General features: G+C 38.8%; 2 protein-coding genes across 4 annotated transcripts in view; one reads left to right on the plus strand and one right to left on the minus strand.

Moving 5' to 3' along the window:
- The window catches only part of LOC132119423 (uncharacterized), a 233,911-nt gene that overhangs the window by 192,931 nt on the left and 23,884 nt on the right, over positions 1-17,096 (plus strand). The window lies entirely within an intron of this gene.
- Positions 13,640-17,096, minus strand: part of LOC132119424 (DNA-binding protein inhibitor ID-1-like) — a 300,095-nt gene continuing 296,638 nt past the window's right edge. The window contains exon 3 of the mRNA XM_059529366.1: positions 13,640-13,650. The gene's annotated coding sequence lies outside the window, so the exon portion shown is untranslated. The remainder of the gene's footprint in view (positions 13,651-17,096) is intronic.

A 17,096-nucleotide genomic window follows, 5' to 3' on the forward strand; every position in this document is an offset into this window, starting at 1 on the left:
AACATCTAATAAAAGACTTTTCTAAATCTCTTTTTAGCACAAAAGCTCCACTCCAGTCTGGGATCTCCAGGTGTCTCTCCTAGAAGAGAACATGACAGAAAAATGGCATCAGCACTCTTAGGCAACTCAAAAGCACAGCTACAGAAACAACACTCTCACTCTCACACCCTCGGCCAATGCCACACTTCAGAAAAAAACAGGTGAAGCCAGGAGTCAGCACTTCATCAAAAATAACAAACAAAGACTGCACTCCCTGTGGAGTCCAGGAGCTCTCAAGCCAAATCAATATGACACCGCTGTTCATGCAGGTTATAAGATTGCATATGTGTAGTTAAAGATCATAGAGCAGTCTGTGTTGGAGTTTTTAACCTTGTGTTCAAATGCATTAATAGGGTAAATGTCTTTTTGTCTGGATATATTCAATGATTTTTTTTCTGGAGCATAAAGCCAAAAAGTGACTGAACGATACAACTGTACAGATATCATAATGAAGAAAATAGCCACCTGAAGGGATTCAATTCTTGAAAAGCCATTACCTTCCATTATTGGCATAATTTTTCATTATTATTTTTCAGAGAATATCCATATCATTCATATCATGCATTCAAGGTTTAATATTAATAATATTACATGTAACAACATAAAGCATGTAACAATATTTAAAAAAAATTCAACCTCAAAATAAAGCCACCAGTAAAATGAATTTGGTACAAACAGCATGCAGAAAAAAAAAATCAACAAATACTTATTGATATTAAGGAATTCATAACTAATGTTTAAAAAATTGAAATATATATATATATATATATATATATATATATATATATATATATATATATATATATATATATATATATATATATATATATATATACAGTGCAGACCAAAAGTTTGTCCCTTTTGCCTTCTGTCTGCGGTCCAGCTCACCCCTAAACCATCTCGATTGGGTTCAGGTCCGGTGACTGTGGAGGCCAGGTCATCTGGCGCAGCACCCCATCACTCTCCTTCTTGGTCAAATAGCCCTTGATGCCTTCAGTGTGACTCTACAATTTTCATAGTCATGAAAAAAGAAAACAAAGAGAAAACTCTTTGAATGAGAAGGTGTGTCCAAACTTTTGGTCTGTACTGTATATATATATATATTTGAAAATAATATAGATGCATTCCATCGACTCAAGATAGAAGAAAGTCATTTAACTTAAAATTTGTTTAAAAATTGTAGTTTTTCAAAATCCTATGAAACCAACATGAATACACATTGAAAGAACTTTGTGTTTTAAACTATATTTTGAAAATATTTCTTATTTTTCATTAACCGAGTAGCCTAAAATTCAGTATTCTAAAATGGTTGCACTGCGTTGACTGTAAGTTTGCAAGACTGCAGGTGATGTAAAAAAAAAAAAAAATAATAATAATGAACTGTTAGTGAGTGATACTTATTTCAAGTCTTATTGTCAAGGAGGTGTAGTATTGCTATTTTCAGATGCTGAGGGAAATTTACTTAAGAACTGCTTATGGAGAGATAGAGTGATTAGTGTGATTTTAAACCTGTGATATGCTAAGCAGGAGGGAAGATCATGATTAGTCTCTTGTTTTGCCTCCATACCCCTCTCAGAAAGACACAGTACTCAGAGCTGCACTGTAATAACATCGGTTTGCCGGTCATGAATAAAAGTCTCAAGAAGCCTCATAAAAAGACTTGTGGCTTGGCCTTTAGAAGGGCTGCACAATGGGCCAGTCAAACACTAGCCTATAGCCTTTAGCACAATAGATTTATGGACCCTGGAGAGCTTGACTTCTTTTGAAAAATGGTGCAGAGTGCCTGGCTGCCCTTTTCCATCACATTCATTCTCACATTCTGTTTTGCTTAGTATTCTAATGCAAACACAGACACATGCGCCTTACAGCTCCGCACTGTGCAGTATGACAGAGACTCTCATTAGGCTACAATGATATTTCTTCTGATCCAAGAGCTGGCTTCTCTGACTCAACCCTTACAAAAAGCAAACACAAAACAGATCTCAGGTCAGTGCATAGGATCATTTACAAGGTAATTAGCAAGACCAAGTTGCTGATCTTTCTTTCTGCAGGTCTTAAGGGGAACAATACCACTGTGAAACAGTCCCCTCATCTGAATTTACTTTTCCCTGTGACTGTTTTCACATATTTCAGCCAAATGAGACTGAACGGATGCAAGTTTAAAAATATCTGTGTTTTCTAACCTTTTTAGCCTTGGCTATCAGCCGCTCATATGTACCTAAACATCTTAAGCAAGGAAGGTGATAAATTAGGGAGCACAATCGTGCTTAATTACGTTTCTCAATAAATACTTGATGTGAATTTATTGATATACATACCTTTATTAAATGGAAATAAAATAAAATGTATAAATAAATACTGAAATACTATAATTTAAAAGATATACTGTACTTCAGTGTGAACTGAACATAATTTTAGACATAGCTAATTGGAATTAAATGAAAATGTATTGTTATTTATATATAAATTAAATGCAATTAACTTATTAAAATTATTTCATAATCACTTCTCAACTTTGATTGAAATTGTACATACAGTTTTTAAAATGATATATACTTTTAGGATTTGAAGTACACTACAAATACACATTCAGTTAAGCCTACTTCTTTTCCATAAGGGTTGGCTATTTTTTTTTTACTTTTGACTTTTAACGATTAGACGGATATTAATATTTTGCCCAGCTACCCAGCAAAACAGGCTTTGATAGACTGTAAAGCTGGTTTTCAGAGTGTTAAGCAACAGATGGGTGATTGACATAGGCTTGCTTATTTTTTTAAACCCTTTTTTTCTTTTTTAATAAATAAATCCTTTGGAATCCAAATTATTTTGGGGAAAGACAAGAGCAGACAGTGTTAGCAAGTACAGCACATAAAGACATTTGAGATTGAGGTATACTACAGATTCAGATCATTACTGTCAGTCACTTTTAAAGAGACTGAAGATAAACTACCAAACACACAACAGATGTATTGATGAATAATCAGTAATCACACAACAACAGGCTGCAATTCATTCCACAATCCAAATACTTTCACACCTGCCCCCTTTTATGTCCTTTTGCTAAATCAATGCAACAATCTGTCCAGCTCCTTATAGCCAAATTCAATTTTGCCATTATCAAACAGCTATATGGGAACATAGCTGATATTTCTGAGATTAAGTCTACGATACTCAAGGTTAAGTAAGGAGACCCTCACCATTGCTTTGCTGGGATTTCCTCAGGAGAACATTCAATAAGATGGGGACATCCTTTGCTGAAGTCATCTTTGCCTGTTTTATACATATTAAAAACACACAGACACACACACACACACACACACACACACAATTTTCCAGCTTGAACATACAGTCAAGGATGAACAGGCAATGACAGATAATCCTTTATGCACACCACATCAGCAGAACTGTTTCAATGAATTTTTAGTCATGTCCCTGTCTTTTTCAGAACCATTAATAATGTAGTATCGCTGGACTTGCACAATATAGATTATTTCAATCTGAGGTGAAAAATCATCAATGATGCTTTGCCACAAGTAAGAAACTGCAGGAGCAACTATGGATGTGATATATTTCTGTTATCGTGTGAAAAAAAAATATTTCCTCATACAGATACAGATTTCAAGTTCGCAGTGACCAGCAGTAAGCTGCTTGGTTTAAAAGTAACTTCTGTCTGAGATTCATACATCGCTAAATTATTGACAATTGACCTTTTTTGCGGCCAAAATATAGCTGAAATTGTGTTATACACTCCCTAGTTCCCAATGGAGTAAATTTGTATATGGTGAATTTGGCCACCATCAAGGGCCATTGATAATCACCTTCATGTCGTTTCAAACTTGCATATAGAGCTGTTTATACCAAGAATGGATGGTCTGCCACTTTAAATGCTAGAGCAGACTGAAGTAGGCTAGATTCTGATTGGTTGTCAATGTTTGAAGTGTTCATAATCTGAAAAAAATAAGACTCTGAAAATGACTTCCAGTGGTATCATTCCTCTGTGAATTCCACTAGATTTATAATAACATTAGTAATAATAATACATTAAATAAAATAAAACATCAACATTGGACCCCACTGACTTTCACCAAGAGTAAGTAAATTATTTAAAATTTTGGGTGAACATCCCATTTAACAACATAAAAGACTTGTCATCCAAACTGGTTTAGTGTTATTCCATCATCCTCTTTTCCGTTCTATGACAAGCTTCTTAACCAACATCCCAACATCAGCAGCACTCCGTCACATGATGGATGTTTTGCACTGATGCTCTGCTGTCATGACAACACAGGTTAAAAGTCAGTTTCTGTCAACTACAGATAGTCTGTATTGTACTCAGGATACGTCTCCTCTGTATTGAGATTGTTCATTTGTTTACAAAGCTGAGTCTCAGCAAATAGGACAAATCAATCAATCAGCTACAAAGGCATAAAGATAAACTGACATAGAGACATAAAGAAACCTTCCCTTTATTATGTTGTTCATTTTGTTAAAAGATATACCACACCTAGGACCCCATACAATAAAGGTAAAATCAAAAAGTAGTTCATGTCTCCTTGGCCACCCATAAAAGCATATACGTGCTGTGAGCTTTTGGTGAGAATAGAAGTTGCTGTGGGAGTTTATGTGACAGTTTATATAGGGTTTGTGTGCATATATACACATGCTTCAAGGAGATTCTGAGCAACTTAACTGTTTTAATTGTGTATGTTTGTGCTTATGTGTTTGCTCAAGTGAACAAACATTAAACTGGATGTTTGTATGCTGGTGCCAGCTGGGCTCACTGCAGGAACAGATGACTGTGTTCCCCTTTACCTTCAGTTTCCGCTTTCTCCCCTTCATTTATTATTTCATTTATAACCCCTCTACTGCTAATACTTTTAGGGCCATAGGTGCTCTGTGAATACATTTTGACATTATCATAAAGTGTGGGTGACTCTGCAAGGTGCAGCTTCACAAATTTGATCACGCGATGATGATTAGATAAGGACGGTCTAAACAAATGGCCCATGGGCTCATGAATTGCTGCCATAAAGCTTAATTGTGACCATGACTGTCTCTGTGAGGGATGTTCTATGAGACACGAGAAGTGGCTTTTTCCCCTGCCATGAACTCCTGCTGTGTTTACCTGAACTGACCTTGAACTGACCTAGACAAGAGAAGAGATAAGATACAGTAAATCTCAAAGCAGTAATATAAAACAATCAGAGTATATTAACACTCTCATACATGGTTTTTAAAAGACATACTCAAGTCATCATTATAATTATATGTAATTGTCCTTTTTATATATCATTGTGTTTTTTATGTAGCTTTGTAGATGCAAGCAAGCAAGCCAATGAATAAATAAAAAAATAAAAAGAAATGAAAAAAATCCAGTTGTCAGACACAAGACGGGAACACAGAGGTAGGTGAACGTGTAGCAGTATTTATTGTGACAGAGGTTTCAGACACAGGTGAAGTAACAGGAATAGTCTTGACACGAAGAAGGTTGGAACTTAGCTCTGGTTGTGATGGAAGTAGATGACAGAATCGGAAGGCGGCACAGAGGAACTGACGATGGAGGAACAATGGGTATCCAGGGGAGCAACAAGGATAGCGAGGGTTCAGGTAAGTACATGTGGGCCAATGCTAGATCAGACGAGGAGTTAAGGGAAGTGATGGTCCTTATATGAGAGCCTGGTGATGATGGACAGGTGTTCAGAATTCTGGTGATTGTGAACGAGTAGGCGTGGCATGTGGAGAGGGTGTAGGCTGTGACTCCGTGACAGTACCCCCTCCTCCACAGGCGGCTCCCGACGGCCGGACGGGATGTTGACGATGGGGTCTGCCACGACCCCGAGGAGCTGTACGATCTGGGTGTTCCTAATGGAATTGGGTAAGTAGGGTAGGGTCCAGGATGTCGTTGTCGTTGCGTTCACCCAGCATCGTTCCTCGGGGCCGTAGTCTTCCCAGTCCACGAGGTATACCAGCTGTGGACCCCGTCGTCTGGAGTCGAGGATGACCCGTACCCGGTAGATGTTTTGAGTCTCATCGATGGCAGGAGGAGGAGGTACCACATCATCACCAGACTCTGTGGAGGGAGGAGACAAAGGGTCAGTGTGAGGTTTCAGTAACGAGACATGGAATGAAGGTGAGATACGGTAGTGAGCAGGGACTTTGATTCTGTAGGTTACTTCGTTCAGCTGCCTCTCGATGGTAAATGGACCAATATACCGAGGACTCAGCTTACGTCAAGGCAGCCGAAGACGGATGTCCCGAGTGGATAGCCAAACCTTCTAGATCAGGTTGGTATTGCGGAGTGGGACCCCTTCGGGCGTCGGCTTGTTCCTTGTGTCTCCGGACTGCATGTTGGAGATGCACGTGAGCCGAGTCCCAGACCCTCTCGCTTTGCTGGAACCAGTGGTTGACAGCTGGAACCTCGGAGGGCTCACCTGACCAGGGGAAGAGAGGTGGCTGATAGCCCAGGACACATTGAAACGGGGTGAGCCCAGTGGTAGTTTGACGGAGTGAATTTTGTGCGTATTCAGCCCAGGGTAGGTATTGGCTCCAGCTGTCCTGGTTAGATGATGTCCACGCGTGAGATGAGTCCTCTGGGAGTCCGAAGTGGCGGAAAACTTGATGGAAGAGTGCTTCTGCCGTCTGTAGAGCAGTAGGTAGACCCTTGAGGGGAATGAGTTTGCAAGATTTAGAGAATCGATCAACCATGACCAGGACGCTACTGTAACCTTGGGATGGAGGAAGATCGGTCATAAAGTCTTCTCCAATGTGCGTCCAGGGTCGCTCGGGGATGGGCAGAGGCACGAGTTTCCCTTCTGGTAGCTTCCTAGGGGTGTCAGCAATGGCACAGACTGAGCACCCTTGCACATATCGAGAGACGTCCCGAGCCATGGAGGACCACCAGTAGCGTTGTTTCAGGAGCGAGAGGGTCCTTCTCCTGCCTGGGTGTCCAGAGCCCGGGGATGTATGAGTTAAGTCCAAGAGGGGCTGGCGATGGGTTGGGGGAACGTAGAGACGCCCCTCTGGACCTCGCGGCGGAGCTGGGTTTTGTAGATTCTCATTAGTAATCTGTTGGTTGATGGTCCACTGAATCGGGTTAACAAGCACGGCTGGAGGGAGAATGGGTTCAGGAACGGATGGTTCAGGATCGGCTTGGTAAAGGCGAGAAAGGGCATCCGCTCTACCGTTCTTGTCACCTGATCTATAGGTGACCTGGAAATTAAATCAGGCGAAGAAGAGAGCCCATCGGGCCTGGCGATGATACAAGCATTTGGCTTCTCTGAGATACTCAAGATTGCGATGATCTGTAATGACTTGGAAAGGTTGCTTGGCTCCCTCCAGCCAGTGTCTCCATTCCTCGAGAGCTGATTTTATGGCTAGGAGCTCCCGGTTTCCCACATCGTAATTCTGCTCCGCCGGGGATAACTTTTTTGAAGAGAAGGCACGTGGATGGAGCCGTGGGGAGTCACCCTGCTGCTGAGAGAGGGTCTGCTCAGATCCTGGTTGCTGAGGCGTCAACCTTCACTATGAAGGGTAGATCTGGATTGGGGTGAACCAGGACCGGAGCCGATAGGAAGGCCTGTTGCAGTAGGGAGAAGGCTTCTCGGGCAGGGGTTGTCCATAAAAGTGACTTGGGCCGGTTCTTTAGCATAGAAGTGAGAGGAGCACTAAGCATACTGTACTGGTGAATGAAGCGTCAGTAGAAATTGGCAAATCCCAAGAAGCGTTGAAGTTCTTTCACGGTGTTGGGTAATGGCCACTGCTGGATGGTTTCCACCTTCCTCTGGTCCATCTTGATACCATGTTGGTTGATGATGTAGCCTAAGAATTGGACGGTGGAGGTATGGAACTCACACTTCTCTAATTTTAGAAACAGTTGATGTTCTCGTAGTTTTTGAAGGATTTGGAGTACATGCTTCTCATGTTCTTTCATGTTACTGGAGTATATCAGGATATCGTCTACATAGATGATGACAAAGCGATTCAGGTACTCACGGAAGATCTCATTCATATAGTTCTGGAAGACAGATGGAGAGTTGGACAGGCCATACGGCATAACTCGATATTCGTAGTGTCCTGACGGGGTTATGAAGGCAGTCTTCCATTCATCGCCTCTACTAATGCAGATGAGATTGTAGGCGCTTCGGAGATCGAGCTTAGAGAAGATACGGGCACCTCGTAGCTGTTCCAGAGCTGCTGGGACCAGAGGAAGGGGATAACTGAATTTCACTGTTTGGGAGTTCAGGTGACGGTAGTCTATGCACGGCCTCAAGCCTCCATCCTTTTTGGCCACGAAGAAGAAACTCGAAGCGGCAGGGGACGTAGATGGATGAATGAATCCCTGACGCAGGGCCTCCTGAACTTACTCCTCCATGGCCTTCTGTTTCGGGATGGACAGAGGGTAGATCAGACCCTTTGGGAGGGTCGATCCAGGCAGGAGGTTGATGGCACAGTCCCATGGCCGATGAGGTGGTAGACGTGTAGCCAACCACTTGCTGAATACATCCTGGAACGCCCGGTACGCTGGTGGGATTTCCACTATCACATTAGTCGCCGGGCTCTCCACAGAGGTGGACAGGACAGGAAGATGATCAGGAGTTGCGGGAGATTTCGGTTGGGGCTTTCTTGGGCGATTAATACACTTCTCAAAACATTCATCACTCCATTTGAGAATCTCACCAGTTGCCCATTGGATATGTGGCTGGTGGGCGTTTAACCAGGGGCGTCCCAGGATGATGTCCGCGGTTGACTCCTCCAGCACCATGAACGTGATTTCCTCCATATGCAGGCTGCCAACGCGGAGGACTAGTGTGGGGGAGTAATGGCGGACACGACCTCTACCCTGCGGCTTTCCTTGGATGGTGAGTATTCTCAGGTCGACTGGGCATTTCTTCTGACGAACATTTAATTCTTGGAGGATTTGGGTGCTAATGAAATTCCCAGCCGACCCAGAGTCGATGAGGGCTTGCGCTGAAACACAGGAATGAGAATTACCGACATGGACCAGAGTCTAAATGAGTTGAGAGGTTTGAGGTGGAAATTGGAGGGTACTCACCGCTGGGTGTGGAGGTCGGACCGGGCAGTTGGAAATCACATGTCCGTCTCCCCCACAATAAAGACACAGGCGATTATTCATCCGTCGAAGACGCTCCGCGTTGGTCAGATGGTTTGAATCAACCTGCATTGGTTCAGGTGCTGGGGCGGCGACAGATGTTGAAGCAGGCAGAGGATTGACAGCGGGAGTATTCATGTGGGAGGCGTATAAACGTTGTGACACTCTGATAGTCTTCTGATAGATTCTCAAGTCCCATGGTATCGTCGTAGACAACTATTAGCTGCTGAACCTCCCTTCGCAGACCATGACGAAAAGCAGTTATCAAAGCAGTTTCGTTCCAAACACTCGTTGAAGCCAGAGTGCGAAATCGGAGAGCATACATGCTGACGGACTCCTGTCCTTGATGAATATGATATAACTGATCATGGACGGACAGTTCAGCTGTATGATGACCAAAAACATCTTTCATGTGAGCAAAGAAGGTGGAGAGTGAAGTCGTTACCGGAGCATTTGTTTCCCAGAGGGGTTGAGCCCATTGTCGTGCTCGTCCAGAGAGAAGCGAGATGACGAATGCAATGCGACCGCGTTCATTCTGGAAGAGGTGAGTGTTGGCCTCGATGTAGAGCGAGCACTGAAGCAAAAACCCGCTGCAATCCTCCACCGCGCTGCTGTATGTTGAGGCAGCTGACAAAGTAGTCGTTGTTGCAGGTGGCTGCTGGAGTGCTTGCTGTACGGCCGTGATGATCTCAGGGGGAAACATGGGTTAGGTTCGTCGTGGGTTGTGGTAGTGAGGACCGTACAGCATGAACACTGCATATGGTCTGATCTTCTGTCAGACACAAGACGGGAACACAGAGGTAGGTGAACGTGTAGCAGTATTTATTGTGACAGAGGTTTCAGACACAGGTGAAGTAACAGGAATAGTCTTGACACGAAGAAGGTTGGAACTTAGCTCTGGATGTGATGGAAGTAGATGACAGAATCGGAAGGTGGCACAGAGGAACTGACGATGGAGGAACAACGGGTATCCAGGGAAGCAACAATGATAGCGAGGGTTCAGGTAAGTACATGTGGGTCAATGCTAGATCAGACGAGGAGTGAGGGGAAGTGATGGTCCTTATATGAGAGCCTGGTGATGATGGACAGGTGTTCAGAATTTTGGTGATTGTGAACGAGTAGGCGTGGCATGTGGAGAGGGTGTAGGCTGTGACTCCGTGACACCAGTGGAATGAAACAATATATTATAGTCATACATCAATATTAACTTTCCGTACAATTAAATTAATTTCTGCTTTATTTTATCACAAGCTTGCTTAACAATAAACACTTCATTGCAAGTGAAAGACTTAAATCTATTATCAGCCGAGCATCCATAGCCTTTCTCTGTATTATATATTTTAGCAATTTAATTTTCATGATACCCCTACCTATTTAATAAAGTATACGGCAATGATGATTATTACGATTACTATGATTATTTCTTTAATAAATAAACTTTAATACATTAGTATCATGCCAGCCACTAAATTTATTCTATTAGAGTGAAACAATGTTCTATGCACTTGGTTAATGAGCTATATATATCCTGCTTTTATTAAGTTTGGAAGATGCTCACAAAGTGCTCACAAAAATCTTCTATACCTCAATAATGGTTCTGTTTATCATGACTCACTTTAAATCTGTTGTAATATGGAAGCTACAACACCAAAAAATATATAATACATTTTAGTCATTGATTACAGTCAAGCATAAATATGAGAGCAATCACAGACTATAGATATTCATAACCACCACTTATGGCCACTAAGGTCTCTCAGAGCATATACATGAAAGGCTATTATTTACGTGCTGTTTTTGCACAAAGCACAGGGGAAATGCTGAGCCAGCACTGGGGGCTCATTTCACACATTGTACCAGGCTACTGAAACAGGCTGAACCCCATTTTTTCCAACCTAAAACATGTCCGATTTGATTTATGTGGCAGCTTTTACACAGCTTACTCTCACAGTACCCTAACACATGAAATAATCTTGTGAGTTTGTGTGTACAGTACATGTGTGTATATGTGTATGCGTGCTGTGCATTATTGACTTTTTCTAGAGATTATCCAGATTAGGAATTATGGAATAACTTTATTATATAATACTGTTATACATCAGATCATATTTTGGCAGTGGCTAATCAGACAGGCTACGTGCACACAATCACTGTTTGGATTGAAAACTTCATTTACTAACAAAGGTTTGAGCTGAAATACTAAAATTACTAACTGGGAACAATTACTGACCAACAATGAACTAAAACTAAAACAGAAAAAATGAACTAATCCTAAATAGTAATATTTATTATTATTATTATTATTAACAATAATAATAATGGCGATGATGACAAAAGCACATAATAAAATAAAAAATAAATTAAAGCTAAAAATATTAAGATGAAAGCTAATTCAAATATTAATAAAAAAACTGTTATAGTATATAAATAATACTAAAATAGTACAAATTACAATAAATGGGAAATGAAACTTTCAAGTGCAAGTGGTCCAAATGACAGGTCATATTTTCTTAAGTCATATTATAACTGTGAGAAGCTTATTTAAATTTCAGGCAAAAAGGGAGGCAATGATGAAAATATAGGAAATATTATTTATCATTAAAAACATGAAAGTCAAGCACAAAAAAAAAACATAGATAAACAATCCTGTATGTGCAAAAGGAAGTCACTCTTACAAATAGCCAACTAACCAAATGACCATAAATGCACCTTTCATATTCTGAGGGCCTTTACTTGACGAACTCATCGTATTTTATTTCCAATTCTTAGAACAGCTCCCGAGCCTGTTCAGGCTGGTTAAAACACTGTAGGGGTTCTCACAATATATAACAACAGCAAGATTTTATGAGTCTCATAATGTTTCCCTTCTAATGCTGAAGGGGAAGAGAACCCATAAAAGCACACAAACCTTCCTCAGGGCACACTGTCCATTGAGCTGATATTGAACCTCCACTCTTACTTCCAGCTTGTGTTTATGTTGTCACATATAACATTGCATTTCAGACTGTTTTTTCCCCTCACATTTGACAACATCTTCCTGTTTAATGATAGGAAAGAGGACCACAGCAGTAAATTAGCACCCTAATGCATCTTTCATTATACCACTTTGTGATCTTGGGGTTGGGCTCGGGGTCAAAACTGGAAAAATGAAGACAGATCTTCTCTTCAGAACATACACTCTAGCCTCATGAGTACATATGGAAAAAAGTTTTTTCTCTCTTTAATGTATCAACAATGTCTGTTCATAACGCTATGGAGTGCACGGAAGGGGAATGAATAGCTTTCTTGCTATGTTGCAGTACGTGGAGATGTCTCAGGCAGATATCATGATTTTAATTACCTGCTGAATGAAGCGACAGCTGTAGCTGAGAATATCTTTACTTCGGGGATATGAGAACGTATGTCTCAGCTTTCCTCTAAGTGTGTTAGGATGCTATGAGGTACATTTAACAATATTAAGCTGAAGACACTGCACAGCAGTAATAAAATCTATATTATATTATAATATAATAGTGCTGGGCAACGATAATTAAATTTTTTTTTATTGCGATTAATCACATTATTGTCTGTGATTAATCACAGTTAATCGCATTGTTATGCACAAAACTAACAATGCATTCAAAAGTAGTGTATTGTGCACTTTTTTTCATTTTTTCATAAGGTGCTTTTTACAGCAGTGGTCCTTTTACATAGTAGCAGTTAAAATATTTATTGTAGCCTAAATCTCAACTTATAACATTAATGTAATTAAATTAAATATAAAACGAGCTATTTGTCTTTGCCAGGAGATTAACGTTTTTATAGAAAATATTAAATAGTTTGTTATATAAAAACAAGTTATGCTCAGAGTCCAGAGCCTCTATCTTAACATTATAACAGGCCTCTTCCTATTAGAGACCTGCACAATTGCGGGACCCAACGCTGCAGAGCGTGGCGCGGGACAACACTTGACGTGTGGGTAGAGACTTGTGTGTGCGGGATGTGGGAGAATAATTAGTGTGTGCTCACACTAAGCAATTTTAACCATGCCGGAGCGCATTTGGCCCCCCAAGGCGTGGTTTGTTTGCATAGTGTGATCACTCCGTTTAACAGTCCCTGGCTCAGTTGGAAGAGGTGGGTAAGAGCGTGGTTCAGTTATATATACAGTAGATCAGTGAGTGTGAGCGCGAAACCGTGCCGGAGTGTAGATCTTCTGATACGTGCTGCATGATTGCGTGAATATTTCTGATCTGTAAAGCAATATATTGTGAGAGGGATGTGTGTTACTGCATCCCATACGACTCAAAATAATAAACCACAAAGTTAACAAAAAGACTCCCTCCACTGTGTTGAGCAAGCGCTACTCTGCTGTCTTCACGTGCTATCAGAAACTTCCTGTTTCCAACTTCATGTTTCCAAAGTCATGATTACGAGCTTGTTGCATTTTTTTCAGTTAAAAATAACAGTTGACAGTGGTTTGTGAATGCTGATGCTTAGCCTAAATTATTTTATTGGGAGCATCCCCTCCTGTGACCCATGATTTGTCTGTGTATTCAGAGCCAGTGAGCAATGGATATATATATATATACAACTTATACTTTTAAAAAACAATTATTCAATAATTAAAAGTAATTTTAAATGTATGCCATTTAAATATTATGTATTTGTGTGTGTATATTTTTATTATGTTTTATGCTCTAATTTATCAAGTATAATATATAATTACATCATTAACAGCTAAAAATGATCAGCTAAAAAGCACTCAAGTATTGATTACTGTGACTAACAGAATTCATCCTCATGAAAGCTAACAAGAAAAGAAACATAAAGATGATGAGTGGAAGTAATATATGGTTCCAACTGATCGATCTGCTGTAAACTAACTTCATCCTGATTCTAAGAACACTGTTCTAGACACTTGACTAGAACTGTGAATGTGTTTTCTGGACCTGAAATGATCAGAAGACCTTGCTTAAAAGATTGTCCTAATAGCAGCTTGCTCACATATAAATTCCCCACTATAACTGCCACAGATATGTCAAGTAGACCCTCCACTTACTAGTATTATAAGCAAGAAGTCGGTCAATAATTAAAATGCACAACAACCATATACTACAACTCCACTGATTTACGCACATAATCAGAGTCTTAAAGTTGTATGTTTAGCAGATCTGTGGATGTTGTTTGTGGTACATTATTTAAAAGCACTGTTCAGAGGAGAATTACAGGATATTACAGGATTATCATTGCATGACTGCTATTCCACACAGTGACACACATTTGAGGAAAAGTAAAATATTTGTGTTATTAGAAAGAAAGATTAGACAACATTGGGATTTGCACAGACGGATTTGCACCGATGCAAACACTGACCTGTATTTCACCTCAATGTGAAAAAAATGAAATATGATTAAAATGCCATGACTGTGTTTTAAGCCACCACCATATGGGAGCACAAAATTCAGTATTTTCAGTTCAGTGCTAAATGCTCAGAGTGTCTGGCAGGGATAATAATATAATGATTAAAGTGATTAATGACCATATCTGGCCATCCAGCTTATGATGTTTCCCACTGTAAGCATCTTTAAGACTGAATATTGCATTACCCTTGCAGCTGTACATCAAAAGCCATATAATATGACTTTTTAAGTAGTTTTCTCATAAATGCTGCATTTTGATTGTTTCTATGTGGATCTGCTCATAACTAGCTGGCCAATAGAAATAAAAACATTCTGTAATCTCTAACTGTTTTTTTAACATTTATTCGTTTTGTTTAAAATGGCAATCCACTTTGACAGCAGTTTAATGAAGGGTAAATATGTCTGACATTTATTATCACTTTCACTGCAAATACATAATTTTTGTCTGTTTAAACTGTTTAAACAATATAGAATCAAAAGGTCACAGACTGACCTTTGTCTCAATACAAAGCCCAAAGCTGCATTGAATAACACTTAAAATGTAATATTATTTGTTATTTATAGTTTTAATATATTTTTATTTGTATATATTTTAATGATTGTATTAATGATTGAAAACATTTTATTTCAATGTATTTTGATAATAATTTATGTATCTAATTTTTACATTTATTGCAAAAAGAAAGGAAATGACAGAAATCAGGATTTTAAACTGGGTGCAGACATGGCCTGATGCGATGGCATAAATTTGTAAACAAAAAAAAAATAATAAAAAAAAAAATTAATCATTAAATAAGTAAATATTAGATGTATATATATTTAAAATAAATACCTTTAAAAAAATTAATACATAAAAATAAAATAACACATTATATATATATATATATATATATATATATATATATATATATATATATATATATATATATATATATATATATATAATATTTATAAAAGTGGATGAACAAGGTTTAGCACCTCCTTACTCTGGCCCTTTTCTGAAAAAAAGGAATAAAAAACTGAACTTAATCCTATAAGGATTCAAGGGTACAACCTAACAATCTGAAAGTGATCTAGTGATTACAGTCCAATGAGTAATATTTCTAAATATTAAAGAGATCAACTACTTTACATCTTTTACAATAGCTACTAACACTGGCATTGCTGTTTTTATAGTTTCATACAGTGCTCATAAAATTGACAGCAGCAACTATATATTCACAACTCGGCACTCAACACCCACATTAACCCAGACTCATGTGAGCCTCCACATCCACGGCTGTTGTGATTTAGTAGGTTGTGGTGTTCACAGAGAAAGACAAAGCCCTTCTGTCTCCATCGGTGTTGAACGTCATCAGTCATGACACCAAACTGATAGGAGAGACAGACGAAAGATAACAGTGGTGTCCTGTTATGATGCCTGCCAATGGAGTGTGAAGGCTCCTTTTTGGCAGAATCACTTCATGGCAGGAAACTTTTCTGCGATAAGACACTTGATGCTCTCTATAGCATTTCTGTCGGATGCATCAAAACACTGGTAACATTAACCATGTTTGGCTTGGCTTCCAGGACCTGTGTGTGTTTTAATCCCTTGCAAGCCCTTACTAAAAATCATTTTTTGTTTTGTTTTTTTTGGGTTGTTTTATTCTATGGTAAAATAAAATCTAATGAAATAGTACAAATTAAAAATTAAATAAATACGAAGATGAAGCTTGCACTTTGGATTTGGTGTTGATTATTTGTGACAGACCCAAGAGTGATTTTCCTTAAATTACATTATAAAAGATAATCATCATGCCTATCGTGAAACACTGACAGATTTTTCACTCACAATTAATATTAAGGCCAACGTTACTTGCATTTTACATCTGCAATGTATGACATTTCCAAATGAAACTTGATTAATAAATTAATAAAAACAAATGCAGCAGGACTTGATTTCATCCTTTGAAGATTGATTGGATCACAGAAAAACATTTGATAAATCAATGTTTGAGTAGTTACTCTGATTTTTGATCTAAAATAAAACTGTCTAACAGTCTAAAATAAAATAAAATAAAATATAGTGATTTTCCTTTTGACATCATTAAAGATCATCATACCTATAATCATGAAACAGTCAAATATGTTTCTCTCACAATTAAATATTAAAGTACATTTTAATTGCAGTTTAAACGCATTTTATTTCTGTGATGTGACACATTTGAGTAAAACTGAATTTATAAAAAAAAAATTGGTGAAAAACTTGGCTTTCGATTATTGTTCAATAGTCTAAAATCGTGACAAAAGAATGAAAATTACCTGATTGTAGGCAGAACAAATGTATGTTAACAAAATGTATGCTAAATAGCTATTTGGTTTTTGATTAACATTATTCAGCATCTGTGCGTAATGTCAGTGGAAAATCAAGTTAATGAGTTATGATTACAAGATTACAAAAACATTTTTAAATCATTAACCAATGAATCATTCACAATATGTTGACTTATAACCATAAATTTACAATCGCTTCTGAAAATGCCAGTTACTAAATTTCATGTTTGCATTTC

The sequence above is a fragment of the Carassius carassius genome, chromosome 38 (genome assembly GCF_963082965.1).
Source record: "Carassius carassius chromosome 38, fCarCar2.1, whole genome shotgun sequence".
NCBI classification, from domain to species: domain Eukaryota; kingdom Metazoa; phylum Chordata; class Actinopteri; order Cypriniformes; family Cyprinidae; genus Carassius; species Carassius carassius.